Genomic DNA, 22,623 nt, shown 5'->3' with positions numbered 1-22,623 from the left:
GAAAGTGGCACAAAGGACCAAGACTTACAGGAGATCCTGGAAAGGGAGAACCTAGAGCTGGAAAAGTTTCTAGAACAAGGAGGAAACCTGGGAATAAAATCCATACCTCAGGAGGATGCTGACAAGGTATAACAGATATTTCTTAACAAGTCACATCAAACAGCTGCAGGGCGCAAAAGAGGACATGATAACTAGGAAAATAAAGGGACTTCCTCAATAGGATTAATAATAGGAAAATTAACAAAAAACCCAGGCAAGAGGAGGGGAAGAAAAAGACAGAAAGAACTGTTGTTGGAGTGTGGCAAACTCATGATTGACTCAGGAAGGATGAAAGACCTTTCTAGTTACTCCAAAACCCCACCTCAATGAAAATCACAACCTGGAACATTAGAGGACTAGGGAGTAGAAGAAAATAGAGGAATCTAGGTAATAGGATCAGAGAGGAAAAACCTGACATAGTGTTCATACAGGAAACAAAATGCTCAGTGGAGAAGATCAGAGAAAAACATAGCAAATGGTTAAATAGATATGAATACCTTGAGGTTAAGGCAAATAAATCTGCTGGGGGAATTCTCACTCTATGGGATCCACAGAAATTTGGTGTGATTGATGCGGAGGCGTCCAGACACCACCTTTCTTTGATTATCCAACCGGTGGGTGACAGGAAATGTTACATGATCACCAATGTCTATGGGCCTCAGCCAATGGAGGACAAACTTCGACTCCTCACAACACTGGAGGATATGAAGAAAAGATACCCAGCTCTACCCTGGATTCTAGGAGGCGATTTTAACATGACAAAATCACTCTCGGAGAAGAAAGGAGGAACTAGAACACTTGGTAGGGATTCAGTTGCTTTCCAGAACTTCCTCACCAATATGAAACTGGTAGATATGGAAACCAGCAATGGAATCTTCACTTGGAATAACAAAAGGGGGGACTCTAACCAAGTAGCCTCAAAATTAGACAGATTTATCATCTCAGAGGAACTTCTTCTCATGGGAAGTAGCCTGACTACGCACATCCTACCTTTTGGAGGTTCAGATCACTGGCCCATTCAATTGGAAGCTTCTCTATTTGGTAGACCGAGGAACAACCCCTTCAGGTTTGAGAACGCTTGGCTCACACATTCAGATTTCCTCACAAACATTGAAAAATGGTGGAAGGAAGAGCTACACTTTCAAGGCACAAAGATGTTCCTTCTACACTGCAGGCTCAAACACATTAAAAACAGACTCAAAGAGTGGCATAAAAAGGAATTTGGCAATATCTTTAAAGCTAAAGGAGAAGTGGAAAAGAAACTAAAGGAAATAAACCAAATTCTTGTCATAGAACGCTATACAGATGAAAGGAAAGAGATGGCAGAGTCACTTCAACATGAATGGGAAAACAGATGTCTACAAGAGGAAATATTTTGGAGACAAAAATCCAAAGTACAATGGATTAATGAAGGGGAGAGAAACACCAAATTCTTTCACAGATCCACCATAGAAACAATAACATGATTATGAAACTTACAGATCAGAATGGAATAGAAAGAAACACTCATGAAGAGATGGAAGAGGTCCTAGTCCAACATTTTCAGAGAATGGCTGAGGAAACCACGGTATATAGATATCATTTTATGAAAATATTTACTCAGTACATTCCTAAATTGGTATCTAGAGAAAACAATTACAATCTCAATAGACCAGTAATAGAGGAAGAGATTGAGGAAGTCATTATAGAGATGCACAACGGGAAAGCACCAGGCCCAGATGGCTTCAATGTGGACTTTTTCAAAACATGTTGGAGGATAGTAAAACAAGATATTCTGGAGGTAGTGGAAGACACTCGAAGATTTAAAATAGTGTTGAAGGCGCTCAATGAATCTTTCATAGCCTTAATCCCAAAACAGGAAAATGCCACCTCTCCAGACAGATTTAGACCTATAGCATTATGCAATGTGGTGTACAAAATAATATCCAAAGTAATTTCCAACCATCTCAAACCACTCCTCCCTACCCTAGTGTCAGAGGAGCAAACAGGTTATGTGGAAGGAAGACAAATTCTTAATAACATAATTCAAGCACATGAAGTGGTTCATTCACTCATTACCAATAAACAGGCAGGTATGATAATTCAGTTGGATATAGCGAAGGCCTATGATAAACTTAGCTGGTTGTACATAAGAGCAGTACTAAAAGCCTATGGCTTTGATTACAATTGGATTAAGTGGGTCATGGCGCTAGTTACCACTGTCAGCTGTTCAATTCTTCTCAATGGCTCTCCCTCCAAAACCTTTAAGCCTACAAGAGGTCTCAGGCAAGGTGATCCTCTTTCTCCTTTCCTTTTCATTCTTATGATGGAAGGGTTAGGGAGAGCAATAAAAGCTACTAAGGAGGAAGGGAGAATTTCGGGTCTGAGACTCACTCAAGGTGGGGACACGGTGACACATCAACAATTTGTGGATGATACTATGCTTCAAGGCACACCCACAGTCAAGGAAGCCAAAGCATTTAAGCAGATTCTGAGTGAGTTTGCTATGGTAGTAGGCATAGAGGTAAGTCTTACTAAATCAAATATTTTCTTTTTCAATATGGACATTTTGATTCAGAGAAATATTTCCAAAATTTTGGGCTTTCAAAGAGAGTCATTGCCCTCGAAGTACCTGGGAGTTCCCCTCACTGACAAACCATTACACAAGGAAATCTAGGAGCCTGTTCTAAATAAGCTAAAAGATAAGATTAGCAAATGGATAAATAGAGCCCTTAATCTAGCAGGGAGGTTGATTCTAACTAAGGCAATCCTCCAAACCATCCCTATCTATATGCTATTAGCCATTCCGGCACCAATTGGTGTAATTACTAAAATAAGAAACATTCAGAGAGACTTTCTCTGGGGGAAAGGTGAAGAAAAGAAGAAATGGGCCCTAGTGGTAGTTTGGGTCTTCATGACCCAGGAATTCTTAACAGAGTTCTAGGAGCCAATGTCTGGTGGAGATGGCTAAAGGAAATACAAGCCCCCTAGGCAAGACTATGGAGGCAAAATATGCAAGGGATTAGCAGGAGAAGAACCTCATGAGAATGATAGGAAAAGTAAAAGGTTCACCAATTTGGAATAGGGCTTGGGAGAATAGGGCCCTAGTCCAAAATCATAGTTTTTGGGAGATCAAAAATGGAAATCTGGCCTGGTTCTGGGAGGATAATTGGCAGCAGGAGGACAATCTCTGCAGCGAAGAATTAGCAGACATTCACACAGATACTATCAACAAAGGATTAAGGAGGGTAAGTGACTATTGGGATCAATCAAGGAACAATGGGAAATGGCAAATATGGAAACTTCCAGATTACAGGGACATGGGCATGATGAATACTCAAGCTATAGCCCTTAATGGTATTTTGGAAAAGAGGCTAATCTTAACCTCAACCTTGGACGATCAATTAAGATGGAGAAAGAACAAAGCAGGTCTCTTCACCCTTAAGGAGGCCAAAAGGATAGACACATGACTTAACTTTCCAAACACTGATAAGACGTGGAAAGAACTCTGGGATAATCCACATTGGATGAAAGTCAAACTATTCAAGTGGCTGGTTCAACAGGGCAAGATTCTGACATGGGATAACCTAAGAAAAAGAGGCCTTGTTGGCCCCTCTAGATGTCATCTGTGTGGACAACAGGAAGAAACCACTAATCATCTCCTGAATAGATGCTCATTCACTACAACACTTTGGAACTGGGTTGGCGATGTCTTTGAGAAAACAGATAGACATGTAAATGACATCATTGCTACACTGAAAAACTGGCGGAATTTTTTTTCAGATAATGAGATAATAAACTCCGCCTGGGCATTGACCCTAGGGTTCTTAATCTGGAATGTTTGGAAGGAACACAACAACAGGATTTTCAAGGATAAGGCGAGCCCGGTGAGCAGCATCCTAAAGCTAATCCTTAAGCAACTTAAAGAGACTATTCATATCTTGGGAGATGTCGCTACCGGAAAACTCATAGGACAAAGAGAGGCCAGAATCTTGGAGAAGTTAGAGCTTAAGGTTCATCTCCCTCAGTGTTCTATGCAGATCAACAAGAATACCTCAGCAGAAAAGGCTTTCTGGCAACCCCCTTCACAAGGTTTTTTAAAATTTAACATAGATGGAGCCTCAAAAGGAAATCCGGGAGAAGCAGGTTATGGGGGGGTCATGAGGGATGAGGAAGGAAACATACAGGTCATCTTCCACAGTTATCTAGGAAAAGCAACCAACAATATGGCTGAGCTCATGGCGATGGAATTATGCTTGGAATACCGCTCAAGTGCAACATACATAATGTCATCATTGAGGTTGACTTGGAACTAGTCATTAATTCTGTGAAGAGGATAAACGTTGGCACAGCACCAGAGAAAATCTCAGGACACTAGCGGCTTCTGCAAGTCTACCAAAGAATCTAATCACACCTAAGAGTGCTAGTAACTCTTAGGTTGGTGCATGTTCGCAGAGAAGCCAACAAAGTAGCGGACTGGCTTGCCAATGAGGGGGTTCAAAACAAGCATATCGACTTGTGCTGCTGGTGGGGGGAGGTAACAGATGACAGGATGAAGGAGGAATGCTCATCTCGGGCCCTCAACGACAGATAGCAGTATCAGAACAAATCAAGAGACAGAATTTTACTTAATGTCAACGAAGAATAAGTTTACAGACAGTTTATCAGAGGATATGCATTGTCGATTCTCTAAGGGTGCTTCTGGAAGCAGGAACAAAGGCAGAAATCGAGACAGGAGATATCTGCTCAAAAGGAGAAGTGATGAGAGAATGTGCTACCAAGACGAACGCCAAAGAAAAACAACACCAAACATAAGGCATTCCATGTAGGAGGCCTCCCTTCTGGATATGTCTTCCTTGTGCATTGCGTTGGAGGTCAAAGGAAAAGAAAATTGGGGTCAAAAATTGCTCGAGATTTACCACCTACAGGGGGCGCCCTCTGTCCCGGGAGTGGTTTTCTCAAAGGACAAGCAATGCCATTCAGCAAGCGACACGTGGTGGTGGGGGAACAGTGATTACCGCCTTCATCGCTGGGTAATTCGCGAGTGGATGTGTAGTCTGATCTGGATTATGGCCATCCGATCCGGAGGGGGGAAATCAACGACCACCTTTTGACGTGCAAGTTGGTGGGCCCGAAAGGATAAAACTACTAATGGTTTACCACCTTCTTCGGGCGCCATCCAAACCAAAGACGTTTTTATGAAAAGCAGATTACATTCAGGAAGCAACACGTGGCGGAGGACGGAAAAAGAAAACGGCCTTCATCGCGCGGTATCAAGCAGGCTTTTAAGCTGCATGATATGGACACCAGCCATTGGATCAGTAGGAAAAGATCAACAGTCAGCGTTGATCGAGCAGCTTAAGGGAGTTTCTGCGGCCTTCACCTCCGCGTGTATTGATTTTTGACCGCCAGATAGAAAGGAGACAGATCAACGGTGGGTTTGGGGAGCGGACTTTGGATCCACTTGCCCGCTTTCGGTTACAGGGTTGTCTAGGCATTACTTCTGTTTGACTATTGGAGGTTTTTATGGGTACTTTAGGTAACTTCCCTCTCCCTTTGTGGGAATTTGTGCCTCTGTGTGTCTGTTGTAACCTGTGTAAATCATTTTTTTACCTAAGATAATAGAAGGACCATCTCTTGCTTTAGCAAAAACATGAGGTAGTCCTTCTTAAACTAGTAGTGGAACTATAATCACAAATATAGTCCCACATAATGACGTATACAATTATACACATGGATTTTAAAGACACCATAAAAACAAAGATTTTCCTTAGAACTAAAATGGAAAAACCAAATTGATTGAGAAATTTATTAATTTAGAAAATGGTGGGATTCAGTGTATTGTTACTCATGACTAACTCATGACTAAGATATTTGCAAATTAGTATGGCTAGAGAACAATTTTCATTCTTCGTGACATAGACTCGACGTCTTCTTTTCTCAATCATCAAGTAGACCATTTCCTTGAGCTTTCATCTTTGTTAGTTCCTTTTTTTTGTTCCTCCTCTTTGTTTTTAATTAATTATCTTTTTCATCACAATCATCATTTTTAATAAATTGCCTCAAAAAATCAACCATCATAATAGTTCATCTCAACTTCTAAAGGAATTTTAAACAATTTACCCACTTAGCCAAAAACAATTAAATACTTATCACAAAGTTTACAAATAATGTTTTTTTTTTAAACATCCAATTTAATCAATTATAATTTATAAAATAATATTTCTATTAAACTAATTAATTACATTTTAAAATTATAATTTTTTAAATAAATAATTCATATTCTTAATGTTTTTTTTTAAAACATCCAATTTAATCAATTATAATTTATAAAATAATATTTCTATTAAACTAATTAATTACATTTTAAAATTATAATTTTTTAAATAAATAATTCATATTCTTAATGTTTTTTTTTAAACATCGATTATAATTTATAAAATAATATTTCTATTAAACTAATTAATTACATTTTAAAATTATAATTTTTTAAATAAATAATTCATATTCTTAAGAATTTTTAAATCTCCATTATCATAATCTATCGTTTTAATTTTCATTATCTTATTAGACAACTTTCTTTTTAATACAACTCACTATTTCAAATTAAAATACAACTTTCTTTTTTAATACAATTCACTATTTCAAATTAAAAAATTAAGTAAAAATTCTAATGAATTGATAAAATTAAAAATAAATAAACTGAAAATTCCACCTATAATTTATTGATATGGTAAATAAAATAAATGTCCTACTTAACAAATCATTAGTCGATATGCCTAATTCCTCTGCTCTTCTTTGACACTCATTCATCACAAAATTGCACACAAATGAATTACGAACTTACGAATTTTGATTAATTGAGAAAATTGCACCCAAATGAATTACGAACTTATGAAGTTTGATTAATTGAAATTGGCTTTGTTGAGATGAAAGTTTCAAAATAATCGACAAAAAGGTGAAAGATATCAAATCTATTCATCTCTTTACTGATTACTTGCATTACATTATTGGTATAAAATTATTTTTTTTAATGGATTGTTTATAATTATTTAGTTGATAAAATTTAAACTAGCATTTGCACCAGATGTTGCAAAGGAAACGCTGTAAGGCATAAAATGCAGAAATCCATTATCCATGTAGTGTGTGCATTATTGAAGAAGGTGGATATCTCTAAATTTGTTAATTTGTTGCGAACATTTATGTTGTTGCATTGCTAATTTATTTAGAATCTACTACTACCTCCTTGGAATATAATTGTAGATATGGGTCTCCTGATCTCTTGTAAACATTCTAATTTGATGATTGTTATAGCTATGCATCCCATGAATACTATGGAGATTTTAACGCAAACCCTAAAGCATAATGAACAAAATTGATGCGGCTATGAATTTTTCCAACCTTCAGTCCTCTGATTGTGAACTCTAAGCCACATTTCAAGTTTACCAAAGCAAACCCCAAAGCATAATGAACAAAATTGATGCCGCTATGAATTTTTCCAACCTTCAGTCCTCATCTGATTTTGAACTTTGGCAAGAGACCTTTTAATAGTAGGCTAAAAGATTATTTTGAATGTCTTACAAGTCACAAGTGGGACAGGGGACTAGTTCGTTATGGTATATGGGATCCAGAGAATTATCAAAATGGATTTACAATGCGGAGAAAATATTTGCAGGAAGCTTGAAGCTTGAATTCAATGCCGAGGCCACATCATGTAAGAGAACGAAAGATATGTAATTGACAAGTTTAATATAATAGCCGATGAGGGGAGGTTCCCCTAGTTAACTTATGACACCAAATCAAGAGGTGAATTTAGTCGTCGTACTTCTACTTCCTTGAAAAGCTTGTATGGAGATGAGATTGATGCATGATTAGGTTATTTTTCCTTCTCAACTCTGTATGTGGAATTGGGTTTTCTAGCTTTGAATAATGAGGCAAGGGAAGTTTTCATGAATTGTAGATTGTAGGTTATTTTAGGAATAAAGACATTTCTGTTAGGGAAATGGCTTTATCATGTTTGATTGAATTACACATCATTGAGACTTTACTAAAACATCCAATAATATTAACATTTATTAGAATTTTGATGATTTGCCTTATTTTGAAGTGACTCCAAAATGCTACACATGATCATTGTTCACAGTGTATTGGACCATAGTCTTTGATAAAATTGTTTTACAACTCATGCAACTGCTACTGCCTCTTTAATTCTTTTCATTTGAAAATTGCACCATTTAAGCTCAGCCATATTCTGGTGATGGAACATATAAATTTTACTGTACAATCCTCCCTGCTACCATCTCTAAATCCTGCAGGTACTGAGCAAGGCTCCCCACACCCCACCATTTAAGCTTAGCCATATTCTGGTGATGGAACATATAAATTTTACTATACAATCCTCCTTGCTACCATCTCTGAATCCTGCATGCACTAAGCAAGGCTCCCCACACCCGAAAATCAATTTTCAAGGGAATATTTTTAATAACGGCATGTGCATCATCCAGTTTCCCTGCAGGACGAGAAGATCGACCATACAGGCATAATGATATAGCCCAAGTGTGATACAATAAGACTCTTTAATTCTTTTCATTTGAAAATTGCACCATTTAAGCTCAGCCATATTCTGGTGATGGAACATATAAATTTTATTGTACAATCCTCCCTGCTACCATCTCTAAATCCTGCAGGTACTGAGCAAGGCTCCCCACACCCCACCATTTAAGCTTAGCCATATTCTGGTGATGGAACATATAAATTTTACTATACAATCCTCCTTGCTACCATCTCTGAATCCTGCATGCACTAAGCAAGGCTCCCCACACCCGAAAATCAATTTTCAAGGGAATATTTTTAATAACGGCATGTGCATCATCCAGTTTCCCTGCAGGACGAGAAGATCGACCATACAGGCATAATGATATAGCCCAAGTGTGATACAATAAGAACAAACTGGCAATATCGTTTCAGCTAAATTTGGTGAGCTCAGAGGTTTGTTTGCCTCTCAAGCCCAATTATTCATGCTCTAGAATCTGAATTGGGCAAAATTTACTGATCCAATGTTGTAAAGTTGATGATCGTTGAGAAAAGATCCATGAACATAAGAGCAAACTTCATGATTTGATGGGACCAAAATCCACATAGTCCAAGTAATTTATCTATCATTCAAAAAGGATTTTTATTCAGATGACTGAACATTGTCCAAGTAAACTTATCATTATCATTCAAGAAGATTTTTCAGAGAAGGGAAAGCGCTGCAAAACAAGTAATTCGTTTTCAAGCCATTATAAATATGTATGTCCAGAACAGTTGGTTAATCATGTTTTTTTTTTGTGATCACACAAACACAAGCAAACCATGTAAGAGCTTCTGCAGTGATATCCAAGATGCAGAAGAAGACCAGACATATTATAAACACCGCACATTTTTGAAATTTTAGCAAATAGGAAGAGTTATGAAGTTTTTCTTCATGACAGGATATATTATTCTATACATAGAAGGCACATCAAAAGTTAATTCAACAGTCAAAATACAAATTTGACTATAAGGGTAGTTCTTCAGTCAAGTAGTGGAAATTGGCTAGCTTTGAGGCAAAAACCGTGCAGACAATGTGTGCTAGGCATGCTTTTGAAACTTTTGAAAGCCAAGTTTTAACACAAAAGGTAGATTTTCTTTCCAATGACAATAATCTTCACCATGCTTCTGCACTACACACCCTTTTTTCCATCAACACCTTCGACAAGATGAACTACTAAAGCATAATAACTGCATGCTGCCATGTTTTCAGGTTTGACTATTTACATATATGTACACCCAATGCGGAAGGGCATAATTTTATAGCACAAGAATTTTGGATAACTAAACTGCAATAGAAAAACAAGAAAGTGCCTTCTCTCAAGAACACAGTCTCCTGTCAAGGGAAGTCACTTGGAAAGGGATCACTCACATTTGCATACAGAAGGAAAAGCATGAAAATAAAATGCTATACAACAAATTGCCATAATTGATGGATAAATTTTGCACAGTGCCTAGGAGGCCCATCTCAAGGACTATCAAGAATCAAATGATCCAATGGCAGCCATGTCATAAACTTGAAAGGGATCTGTTTCAACACCATAGTCCATCAAAGTTCTGTCTTCCAGTTGATCATCATGGTCATACACAAAATCAGGAATCTCAATCTATCCCTTCCTAATGTAATCCCAGATAAATTCTAGACGATTTACATACTTCAGTTTCCAGTATAAACAGCATAACACATCAAAAACTGTATGAGCACATCTGCAACAATAGATCTAATGAATTATTTGAATCAAAATGCAAACTCAACTTAATACTCACCCTGAACTCAAGAAGAAACAACCAAGGGTTGCAAAAAACAATCTTGACTGAAGCCCTGAATGTAGGAAATACACCACCTGAAGCCTTTCCTTAAAAGCCAGAGGAAGTTATTCCTAGATCAACCACAAAGTAGACACACCAGGGCAATTTTCACTCCTTTGAACAGAGGTATGAATGTAAACAAGACAGTAAGGCCCTTCAAGTATTTCATTTGAGATCTTATTGTAAACATATTTTTGTAGCCTACAAGAGGAGCTGCAGACATAAATATAAACTTCATCTCTTAATGGAAGGCGTGGATAATCTGAAAAGGGAGATATATGGTAGAGTCCAATTTTTTATTGCTGATTTATTTAACATGCTTCAAAAACAATTCATAGTTTATATAAACGAAAAAAATCCCAATCTGAACTGAATTGAAATAGCAAACATGGAATGGCAATAGGTTCAATGGAGCAATCAGTTTACAGACAGAACTCAACCACTAACAATCCACTTTGGAAACAAACCACCTTCACACAATAAACTAATTCGACTGAATTTTTAATGTGCCAACCAATTGGTTAAAAACATTGAGCTACAAGAGGTGCCATTACCAGACAGCTTAATAAACTTATCAAACACAATAATCCTTTTGTAGTATCGATTGATAACCATAAAAACTAAAACCTTAAAAGTCTACTCTGGCAATTTCAAGATGGCTCAAGGGTCACTACAATATAGTTGTATCCTTGTGGTAAAATGGAAAATCGAATTGTTCATCGATTTCAAGATGCTTCAAGGGTCACTACAATATAGTTGTATCCTCATGGAAAAATGGAAAATGAAATTGTTCAACGATGGCATGGAATTGAAATAGTGCTGGCCTAGGTTGAAGATATGGCACAATGCTTGGATATAGATACAAAGAAGAAAGAGGAAGAATATATTGCAAAAATGTTAAACAAGACCTTATATTATTATGCACGCAGAAAATGAAACCACAAGCATAACAATTCTAGGAGAATTTATGCAATGGCAACTACAATAGAAGTATAGATGAAGATACAAAGGGAGAAAGAATTGAAGAGGAAAAACCAAATTCTATGTATTAGAGATGGAAGAAAACTCTTAGCCCAACACCAATAACTTCTTCACTCTACCAGCAATATGAACTCTTAAATATATTCTTCTGTCCAATATGATGTCTTAAATATATACTATTGTCTGAAGCATACTTTTCTTAGACAAAGTTGCTCACAAATTCGCTACCTAAACATTCATTATCATTCTATAAATGTGTTCTGATAACATATTTCTATAGATATGGGTTGCATCTACTCTTTTCACGGTTTGTATATTAGTTTATATACCTTCGTCTTACCTTTGGGCAGGCGCAACAGGCACAATATCAGTTCAAAAACACAGCTTAATAATGCAGCCAATCCAGTCATTCGGCAAGGTTGGGGCCTTATGCTTTTTAGTTTTCTGTGTTAGTTTAAACTAATACCAAGGAATTCAATTCTACAATTATATTATATGGGCAGACAGAAAGACCCATTAGCCCAATCTACTCCAATGCATATCATCTCTAAACAGTATAACTACCAATTAAGATAGCCTTGACCTCGTAATCTACATTAAGTGAAAAGCACGAATAAGATATAGATGCCACCATGCATCAAAGAGACAAGAAGGGGGAAGATGGAGTTTTGTCTTAGCTCTCTTACTTCACCTAACTGGAGAAAAGTGAGCTTGCTACCCGAGTCCCCACTCTCATCTCTCTTTCTTAGGTTGTCGAAGCTATTACTTTTTGTATCTATGGTTAGAGCTCTTCAATAGGATTTCAGCTTATGCTATCAACCTATCACTGTTCTGACCCAATACATAAACTCTTCCCACATTACCCTGTTACCCCCTTAGGTTATTTTATGTATGAAATTAAATTAAAAAATAGTTGTGGGCTAACATTTTCACAGAAGTTTGCACCTACGCAACTTGTGTTTTTGAACTCGCTTCATTCACTATTACCAATATTCACCGCAAGAACACAACCCATCCTTAAAATGGTGGAAATGATATGCATCCCTCATAATAATTTCTCGCATGACAATTTTGGAGATGAACTTGGTGGCAATATGACAGTCACCACACACATGAAGGTTTTTTGTGATCCGAATAGGAGTCCCAGGCCTTGTGCTAATAACCCCAAAAGCAATGGCCAGCCTCTCACTGTGACTACAAAGCATGTTTTCCTTCAGTTCCTCCTCCACATCATGCAGCACAAAATCTGTGCTAGGAAAATACCCTGCCTCCTTCATCTGCTTGTCCAAGGTTGACAACATTGCATAAATTTTCTCCGATTGAGGATGTGATCTGTCATCTGCAAGGAACGCGTGAATATTGTAGTTTACTTCAATCAGACTGCATCCTCGTATTTTTATGAGTCCCCTATCTTTTATCATTGTCCTCATTTTTACCACATCATCCCACCTGCCAGCTGCAGCATAGATATTTGACAGAAGTACATAGTACCCTGTATTGTCTGGCTCTAACTCAAAAAGTCGCTTCGCCCCGAGTTCTCCTAGTTGAACATTGCAGTGAATTCTACAAGTACCAAGCAATGTCCCCCACACTCCAGCATCAGGTTCTAATGGCATTTTTTTGATAAAGTTGTAAGCCTCATCCAGATGACCAACACGGCCAAGAAGGTCAACCATGCAAGCATAGTGCTCCGTCCTAGGTGTGATGCAATAATCTCGAGACATGCATTCTAAATATTGCCAGCCCTCACTCACTAGGCCTACATGACTGCAAGCAGACAAAACACAAACAAAGGTGATGTGGTTTGGCTTAATATGCGTCAATTGCATTTGGCGATAAAGTTCCAAGGCATCCTTACAATTTCCATGCATCCCATAGCCTGCAATCATTGTATTCCATGAGACTACATCTTTTTCTACAATATTTTCAAAGAGTTCACGTGCAATATTTATATTTCCACACTTGACATACATGTCAATGAGAGCAGTTGCTACAGAAACATCTGACTGAAGTCCATTCCTAATTATATAATCATGGATCCGTTTACCCTCCTGCAGAGCTGCTAAATGGGCACATGCTGGGAGCACACATGTCATGGTGACAGAGTTGGGTTGGACACCTGCAAGTTGCATTTCATGAAAAAGTATCAAGGCCTTGGCAGCATGGCCATTCTGAGCATAACCAGCAATCATAGCATTCCATGTGACTACATCTCTTTTCGATATTTTGTCAAACAACCTAGCCGCAACTTCTATATTCCCACATTTAGCATACATATCTACAAGAGCAGTTCCCACAGAAACATCTGATTCCAATCCACTTCTGATTATGTATTCATGAACCCTCTTACCTTGTTCCAGATATGCTAAACATGCAAATGCAGGGAGCAAACTTACCATAGTGACTAAGTTGGGTGTTACTTGAGAAAATTGCATCTTACTAAAGAGTGTAAAAGCCTCATTCGCGTCTACATTCTGTGCATAACCTGCAATCATTGCACTCCATGTGACTACATTTTTCACATTCATCGCATCGAAAAGTTTCATAGCAAGCTCCACATTTCCACTTTTAGAATACATGTCTGTAAGGGCAGTTCCCACAAAAACATTTGATTCAAATCCACATTTGATGATGTAACTATGAGTCCACTTGCCCTGTTGCAGATCTCCTAAATGGGCATATGCTGAGAGCACACTCACCATGGTGACTGAGTTGGGCTTCATGTCTGCCAATTGCATTTGATAGAAAAGTTTCAAAGCTTCTTCGGCATGTTCATTTTGGGTATACCCTGTAGTCATCGCATTCCGTGACACCACATTTGTTATAGAAAGTTTGTCAAATAATCCTCGTGCAACCTGTAATTTCCCACACTTTGCATGCATAGTTACCAGGGAATTCCCCACAGAAACATCTGACACAAGAACTGACAACACATTTACAATGGTAACAGAGTCAGGTTTTATGCCTGCAACATGCATTCTGTGAAATAGGGACAAGGCCTCCTCTCCATATCCATTCTGCCCATACCCTGAAATCATGGCAGTCCACGAGAGCCAATCCAGTCATTCGGGAAGGTTGGGGCCTTATGCTTTTTAGTTTTCTGTGTTAGTTTAAACTAATACCAAGGAATTCAATTCTACAATTATATTATATGGGCAGACAGAAAGACCCATTAGCCCAATCTACTCCAATGCATATCATCTCTAAACAGTATAACTACCAATTAAGATAGCCTTGACCTCATAATCTACATTAAGTGAAAAGCACGAATAAGATATAGATGCCACCATGCATCAAAGAGACAAGAAGGGGGAAGATGGAGTTTTGTCTTAGCTCTCTTACTTCACCTAACTGGAGAAAAGTGAGCTTGCTACCCGAGTCCCCACTCTCATCTCTCTTTCTTAGGTTGTCGAAGCTATTACTTTTTGTATCTATGGTTAGAGCTCTTCAATAGGATTTCAGCTTATGCTATCAGCCTATCACTGTTCTGACCCAATACATAAACACTTCCCACATTACCCTGTTACCCCCTTAGGTTATTTTATGTATGAAATTAAATTAAAAAATAGTTGTGGGCTAACATTTTCACAGAAGTTTGCACCTACGCAACTTGTGTTTTTGAACTCGCTTCATTCACTATTACCAATATTCACCGCAAGAACACAACCCATCCTTAAAATGGTGGAAACGATATGCATCCCTCATAATAATTTCTCGCATGACAATTTTGGAGATGAACTTGGTGGCAATATGACAGTCACCACACACACGAAGGTTTTTTGTGATCCGAATAGGAGTCCCAGGCCTTGTGCTAATAACCCCAAAAGCAATGGCCAGCCTCTCACTGTGACTACAAAGCATGTTTTCCTTCAGTTCCTCCTCCACATCATGCAGCACAAAATCTGTGCTAGGCAAATACCCTGCCTCCTTCATCTGCTTGTCCAAGGTTGACAACATTGCATAAATTTTCTCCGATTGAGGATGTGATCTGTCATCTGCAAGGAACGCGTGAATATTGTAGTTTACTTCAATCAGACTGCATCCTCGTATTTTTATGAGTCCCCTATCTTTTATCATTGTCCTCATTTTTACCACATCATCCCACCTGCCAGCTGCAGCATAGATATTTGACAGAAGTACATAGTACCCTGTATTGTCTGGCTCTAACTCAAAAAGTCGCTTCGCCCCGAGTTCTCCTAGTTGAACATTGCAGTGAATTCTATAAGTACCAAGCAATGTCCCCCACACTCCAGCATCAGGTTCTAATGGCATTTTTTTGATAAAGTTGTAAGCCTCATCCAGATGACCAGCACGGCCAAGAAGGTCAACCATGCAAGCATAGTGCTCCGTCCTAGGTGTGATGCAATAATCTCGAGACATGCATTCTAAATATTGCCAGCCCTCACTCACTAGGCCTACATGACTGCAAGCAGACAAAACACAAACAAAGGTGATGTGGTTTGGCTTAATATGCGTCAATTGCATTTGGCGATAAAGTTCCAAGGCATCCTTACAATTTCCATGCATCCCATAGCCTGCAATCATTGTATTCCATGAGACTACATCTTTTTCTACAATATTTTCAAAGAGTTCACGTGCAATATTTATATTTCCACACTTGACATACATGTCAATGAGAGCAGTTGCTACAGAAACATCTGACTGAAGTCCATTCCTAATTATATAATCATGGATCCGTTTACCCTCCTGCAGAGCTGCTAAATGGGCACATGCTGGGAGCACACATGTCATGGTGACAGAGTTGGGTTGGACACCTGCAAGTTGCATTTCATGAAAAAGTATCAAGGCCTTGGCAGCATGGCCATTCTGAGCATAACCAGCAATCATAGCATTCCATGTGACTACATCTCTTTTCGATATTTTGTCAAACAACCTAGCCGCAACTTCTATATTCCCACATTTAGCATACATATCTACAAGAGCAGTTCCCACAGAAACATCTGATTCCAATCCACTTCTGATAATGTATTCATGAACCCTCTTACCTTGTTCCAGATATGCTAAACATGCAAATGCAGGGAGCAAACTTACCATAGTGACTAAGTTGGGTGTTACTTGAGAAAATTGCATCTTACTAAAGAGTGTAAAAGCCTCATTCGCGTCTACATTCTGTGCATAACCTGCAATCATTGCACTCCATGTGACTACATTTTTCACATTCATCGCATCGAAAAGTTTCATAGCAAGCTCCACATTTCCACATTTAGAATACATGTCTGTAAGGGCAGTTCCCACAAAAACATTTGATTCAAATCCACATTTGATGATGTAACTATGAGTCCACTTGCCCTGTTGCAGATCTCCTAAATGGGCATATGCTGAGAGCACACTCACCATGGTGACTGAGTTGGGCTTCATGTCTGCCAATTGCATTTGATAGAAAAGTTTCAAAGCTTCTTCGGCATGTTCATTTTGGGTATACCCTGCAGTCATCGCATTCCGTGACACCACATTTGTTATAGAAAGTTTGTCAAATAATCCTCGTGCAACCTGTAATTTCCCACACTTTGCATGCATAGTTACCAGGGAATTCCCCACAGAAACATCTGACACAAGAACTGACAACACATTTACAATGGTAACAGAGTCAGGTTTTAGGCCTGCAACATGCATTCTGTGAAATAGGGACAAGGCCTCCTCTCCATATCCATTCTGCCCATACCCTGAAATCATGGCAGTCCACGAGAGCCAATCCAGTCATTCGGCAAGGTTGGGGCCTTATGCTTTTTAGTTTTCTGTGTTAGTTTAAACTAATACCAAGGAATTCAATTCTACAATTATATTATATGGGCAGACAGAAAGACCCATTAGCCCAATCTACTCCAATGCATATCATCTCTAAACAGTATAACTACCAATTAATATAGCCTTGACCTCGTAATCTACATTAAGTGAAAAGCACGAATAAGATGTAGATGCCACCATGCATCAAAGAGACAAGAAGGGGGAAGATGGAGTTTTGTCTTAGCTCTCTTACTTCACCTAACTAGAGAAAAGTGAGCTTGCTACCCGAGTCCCCACTCTCATCTCTCTTTCTTAGGTTGTCGAAGCTATTACTTTTTGTATCTATGGTTAGAGCTCTTCAATAGGATTTCAGCTTATGCTATCAACCTATCACTGTTCTGACCCAATACATAAACACTTCCCACATTACCCTGTTACCCCCTTAGGTTATTTTATGTATGAAATTAAATTAAAAAATAGTTGTGGGCTAACATTTTCACAGAAGTTTGCACCTACGCAACTTGTGTTTTTGAACTCGCTTCATTCACTATTACCAATATTCACCGCAAGAACACAACCCATCCTTAAAATGGTGGAAACGATATGCATCCCTCATAATAATTTCTCGCATGACAATTTTGGAGATGAACTTGGTGGCAATATGACAGTCACCACACACACGAAGGTTTTTTGTGATCCGAATAGGAGTCCCAGGCCTTGTGCTAATAACCCCAAAAGCAATGGCCAGCCTCTCACTGTGACTACAAAGCATGTTTTCCTTCAGTTCCTCCTCCACATCATGCAGCACAAAATCTGTGCTAGGCAAATACCCCGCCTCCTTCATCTGCTTGTCCAAGGTTGACAACATTGCATAAATTTTCTCCGATTGAGGATGTGATCTGTCATCTGCAAGGAACGCGTGAATATTGTAGTTTATTTCAATCAGACTGCATCCTCGTATTTTTATGAGTCCCCTATCTTTTATCATTGTCCTCATTTTTACCACATCATCCCACCTGCCAGCTGCAGCATAGATATTTGACAGAAGTACATAGTACCCTGTATTGTTTGGCTCTAACTCAAAAAGTCGCTTCGCCCCGAGTTCTCCTAGTTGAACATTGCAGTGAATTCTACAAGTACCAAGCAATGTCCCCCACACTCCAGCATCAGGTTCTAATGGCATTTTTTTGATAAAGTTGTAAGCCTCAACCAGATGACCAGCATGGCCAAGAAGGTCAACCATGCAAGCATAGTGCTCCGTCCTAGGTGTGATGCAATAATCTCGAGACATGCATTCTAAATATTGCCAGCCCTCACTCACTAGGCCTGCATGACTTCAAGCAGACAAAACACAAACAAAGGTGATGTGGTTTGGCTTAATATGCGTCAATTGCATTTGGCGATAAAGTTCCAAGGCATCCTTACAATTTCCATGCATCCCATAGCCTGCAATCATTGTATTCCATGAGACTACATCTTTTTCTACAATATTTTCAAAGAGTTCACGTGCAACATTTATATTTCCACACTTGACATACATGTCAATGAGAGCAGTTGCTACAGAAACATCTGACTGAAGTCCATTCCTAATTATATAATCATGGATCCGTTTACCCTCCTGCAGAGCTGCTAAATGGGCACATGCTGGGAGCACACATGTCATGGTGACAGAGTTGGGTTGGACACCTGCAAGTTGCATTTCATGAAAAAGTATCAAGGCCTTGGCAGCATGGCCATTCTGAGCATAACCAGCAATCATAGCATTCCATGTGACTACATCTCTTTTCGATATTTTGTCAAACAACCTAGCCGCAACTTCTATATTCCCACATTTAGCATACATATCTACAAGAGCAGTTCCCACAGAAACATCTTATTCCAATCCACTTCTGATAATGTATTCATGAACCCTCTTACCTTGTTCCAGATATGCTAAACATGCAAATGCAGGGAGCAAACTTACCATAGTGACTAAGTTGGGTGTTACTTGAGAAAATTGCATCTTACTAAAGAGTGTAAAAGCCTCATTCGCGTCTACATTCTGTGCATAACCTGCAATCATTGCACTCCATGTGACTACATTTTTCACATTCATCGCATCGAAAAGTTTCATAGCAAGCTCCACATTTCCACATTTAGAATACATGTCTGTAAGGGCAGTTCCCACAAAAACATTTGATTCAAATCCACATTTGATGATGTAACTATGAGTCCACTTGCCCTGTTGCAGATCTCCTAAATGGGCATATGCTGAGAGCACACTCACCATGGTGACTGAGTTGGGCTTCATGTCTGCCAATTGCATTTGACAGAAAAGTTTCAAAGCTTCTTCGGCATGTTCATTTTGGGTATACCCTGCAGTCATCGCATTCCGTGACACCACATTTGTTATAGAAAGTTTGTCAAATAATCCTCGTGCAACCTGTAATTTCCCACACTTTGCATGCATAGTTACCAGGGAATTCCCCACAGAAACATCTGACACAAGAACTGACAACACATTTACAATGGTAACAGAGTCAGGTTTTAGGCCTGCAACATGCATTCTGTGAAATAGGGACAAGGCCTCCTCTCCATATCCATTCTGCCCATACCCTGAAATCATGGCAGTCCACGAGAGCCAATCCAGTCATTCGGCAAGGTTGGGGCCTTATGCTTTTTAGTTTTCTGTGTTAGTTTAAACTAATACCAAGGAATTCAATTCTACAATTATATTATATGGGCAGACAGAAAGACCCATTAGCCCAATCTACTCCAATGCATATCATCTCTAAACAGTATAACTACCAATTAAGATAGCCTTGACCTCGTAATCTACATTAAGTGAAAAGCACGAATAAGATGTAGATGCCACCATGCATCAAAGAGACAAGAAGGGGGAAGATGGAGTTTTGTCTTAGCTCTCTTACTTCACCTAACTGGAGAAAAGTGAGCTTGCTACCCGAGTCCCCACTCTCATCTCTCTTTCTTAGGTTGTCGAAGCTATTACTTTTTGTATCTATGGTTAGAGCTCTTCAATAGGATTTCAGCTTATGCTATCAGCCTATCACTGTTCTGACCCAATACATAAACACTTCCCACATTACCCTGTTACCCCCTTAGGTTATTTTAGGTATGAAATTAAATTAAAAAATAGTTGTGGGCTAACATTTTCACAGAAGTTTGCACCTACGCAACTTGTGTTTTTGAACTCGCTTCATTCACTATTACCAATATTCACCGCAAGAACACAACCCATCCTTAAAATGGTGGAAACGATATGCATCCCTCATAATAATTTCTCGCATGACAATTTTGGAGATGAACTTGGTGGCAATATGACAGTCACCACACACACGAAGGTTTTTTGTGATCCGAATAGGAGTCCCAGGCCTTGTGCTAATAACCCCAAAAGCAATGGCCAGCCTCTCACTATGACTACAAAGCATGTTTTCCTTCAGTTCCTCCTCCACATCATGGAGCACAAAATCTGTGCTAGGCAAATACCCCGCCTCCTTCATCTGCTTGTCCAAGGTTGACAACATTGCATAAATTTTCTCCGATTGAGGATGTGATCTGTCATCTGCAAGGAACGCGTGAATATTGTAGTTTCTTTCAATCAGACTGCATCCTCGTATTTTTATGAGTCCCCTATCTTTTATCATTGTCCTCATTTTTACCACATCATCCCACCTGCCAGCTGCAGCATAGATATTTGACAGAAGTACATAGTACCCTGTATTGTCTGGCTCTAACTCAAAAAGTCGCTTCGCCCCGAGTTCTCCTAGTTGAACATTGCAGTGAATTCTACAAGTACCAAGCAATGTCCCCCACACTCCAGCATCAGGTTCTAATGGCATTTTTTTGATAAAGTTGTAAGCCTCATCCAGATGACCAACATGGCCAAGAAGGTCAACCATGCAAGCATAGTGCTCCGTCCTAGGTGTGATGCAATAATCTCGAGACATGCATTCTAAATATTGCCAGCCCTCACTCACTAGGCCTGCATGACTTCAAGCAGACAAAACACAAACAAAGGTGATGTGGTTTGGCTTAATATGCGTCAATTGCATTTGGCGATAAAGTTCCAAGGCATCCTTACAATTTCCATGCATTCCATAGCCTGCAATCATTGTATTCCATGAGACTACATCTTTTTCTACAATATTTTCAAAGAGTTCACGTGCAATATTTTTATTTCCACACTTGACATACATGTCAATGAGAGCAGTTGCTACAGAAACATTTGACTGAAGTCCATTCCTAATTATATAATCATGGATCCGTTTACCCTCCTGCAGAGCTGCTAAATGGGCACATGCTGGGAGCACACATGTCATGGTGACAGAGTTGGGTTGGACACCTGCAAGTTGCATTTCATGAAAAAGTATCAAGGCCTTGGCAGCATGGCCATTCTGAGCATAACCAACAATCATAGCATTCCATGTGACTACATCTCTTTTCGATATTTTGTCAAACAACCTAGCCGCAACTTCTATATTCCCACATTTAGCATACATATCTACAAGAGTAGTTCCCACAGAAACATCTGATTCCAATCCACTTCTGATAATGTATTCATGAACCCTCTTACCTTGTTCCAGATATGCTAAACATGCAAATGCAGGGAGCAAACTTACCATAGTGACTAAGTTGGGTGTTACTTGAGAAAATTGCATCTTACTAAAGAGTGTAAAAGCCTCATTCGCGTCTACATTCTGTGCATAACCTGCAATCATTGCACTCCATGTGACTACATTTTTCACATTCATCGCATCGAAAAGTTTCATAGCAAGCTCCACATTTCCACATTTAGAATACATGTCTGTAAGGGCAGTTCCCACAAAAACATTTGATTCAAATCCACATTTGATGATGTAACTATGAGTCCACTTGCCCTGTTGCAGATCTCCTAAATGGGCATATGCTGAGAGCACACTCACCATGGTGACTGAGTTGGGCTTCATGTCTGCCAATTGCATTTGATAGAAAAGTTTCAAAGCTTCTTCGGCATGTTCATTTTGGGTATACCCTGCAGTCATCGCATTCCGTGACACCACATTTGTTATAGAAAGTTTGTCAAATAATCCTCGTGCAACCTGTAATTTCCCACACTTTGCATGCATAGTTACCAGGGAATTCCCCACAGAAACATCTGACACAAGAACTAACAACACATTTACAATGGTAACAGAGTCAGGTTTTAGGCCTGCAACATGCATTCTGTGAAATAGGGACAAGGCCTCCTCTCCATATCCATTCTGCCCATACCCTGAAATCATGGCAGTCCACGAGAGCCAATCCAGTCATTCGGCAAGGTTGGGGCCTTATGCTTTTTAGTTTTCTGTGTTAGTTTAAACTAATACCAAGGAATTCAATTCTACAATTATATTATATGGGCAGACAGAAAGACCCATTAGCCCAATCTACTCCAATGCATATCATCTCTAAACAGTATAACTACCAATTAAGATAGCCTTGACCTCATAATCTACATTAAGTGAAAAGCACGAATAAGAT

At 39.0% G+C, this 22,623-nt stretch overlaps 2 pseudogenes; both read right to left on the bottom strand.

Annotated features, from left to right (window-relative positions):
- Positions 1-12,362: 12,362 nt before the first annotated feature.
- LOC149188136 (pentatricopeptide repeat-containing protein At3g12770 pseudogene) lies at positions 12,363-17,227 on the bottom strand (annotated as a pseudogene).
- Positions 17,228-17,532: 305 nt separating this feature from the next.
- On the bottom strand, positions 17,533-22,385 carry LOC149188135 (pentatricopeptide repeat-containing protein At4g30700 pseudogene; annotated as a pseudogene).
- Positions 22,386-22,623: the final 238 nt, after the last annotated feature.

Source organism: Pinus tabuliformis, chromosome 3_1 (assembly GCF_031772625.1).
Source record: "Pinus tabuliformis cultivar Carrire ecotype Pingquan chromosome 3_1, CPIR1, whole genome shotgun sequence".
Classification (NCBI taxonomy): domain Eukaryota; kingdom Viridiplantae; phylum Streptophyta; class Pinopsida; order Pinales; family Pinaceae; genus Pinus; species Pinus tabuliformis.
This window is presented reverse-complemented; position numbering and strand designations above follow the sequence as displayed.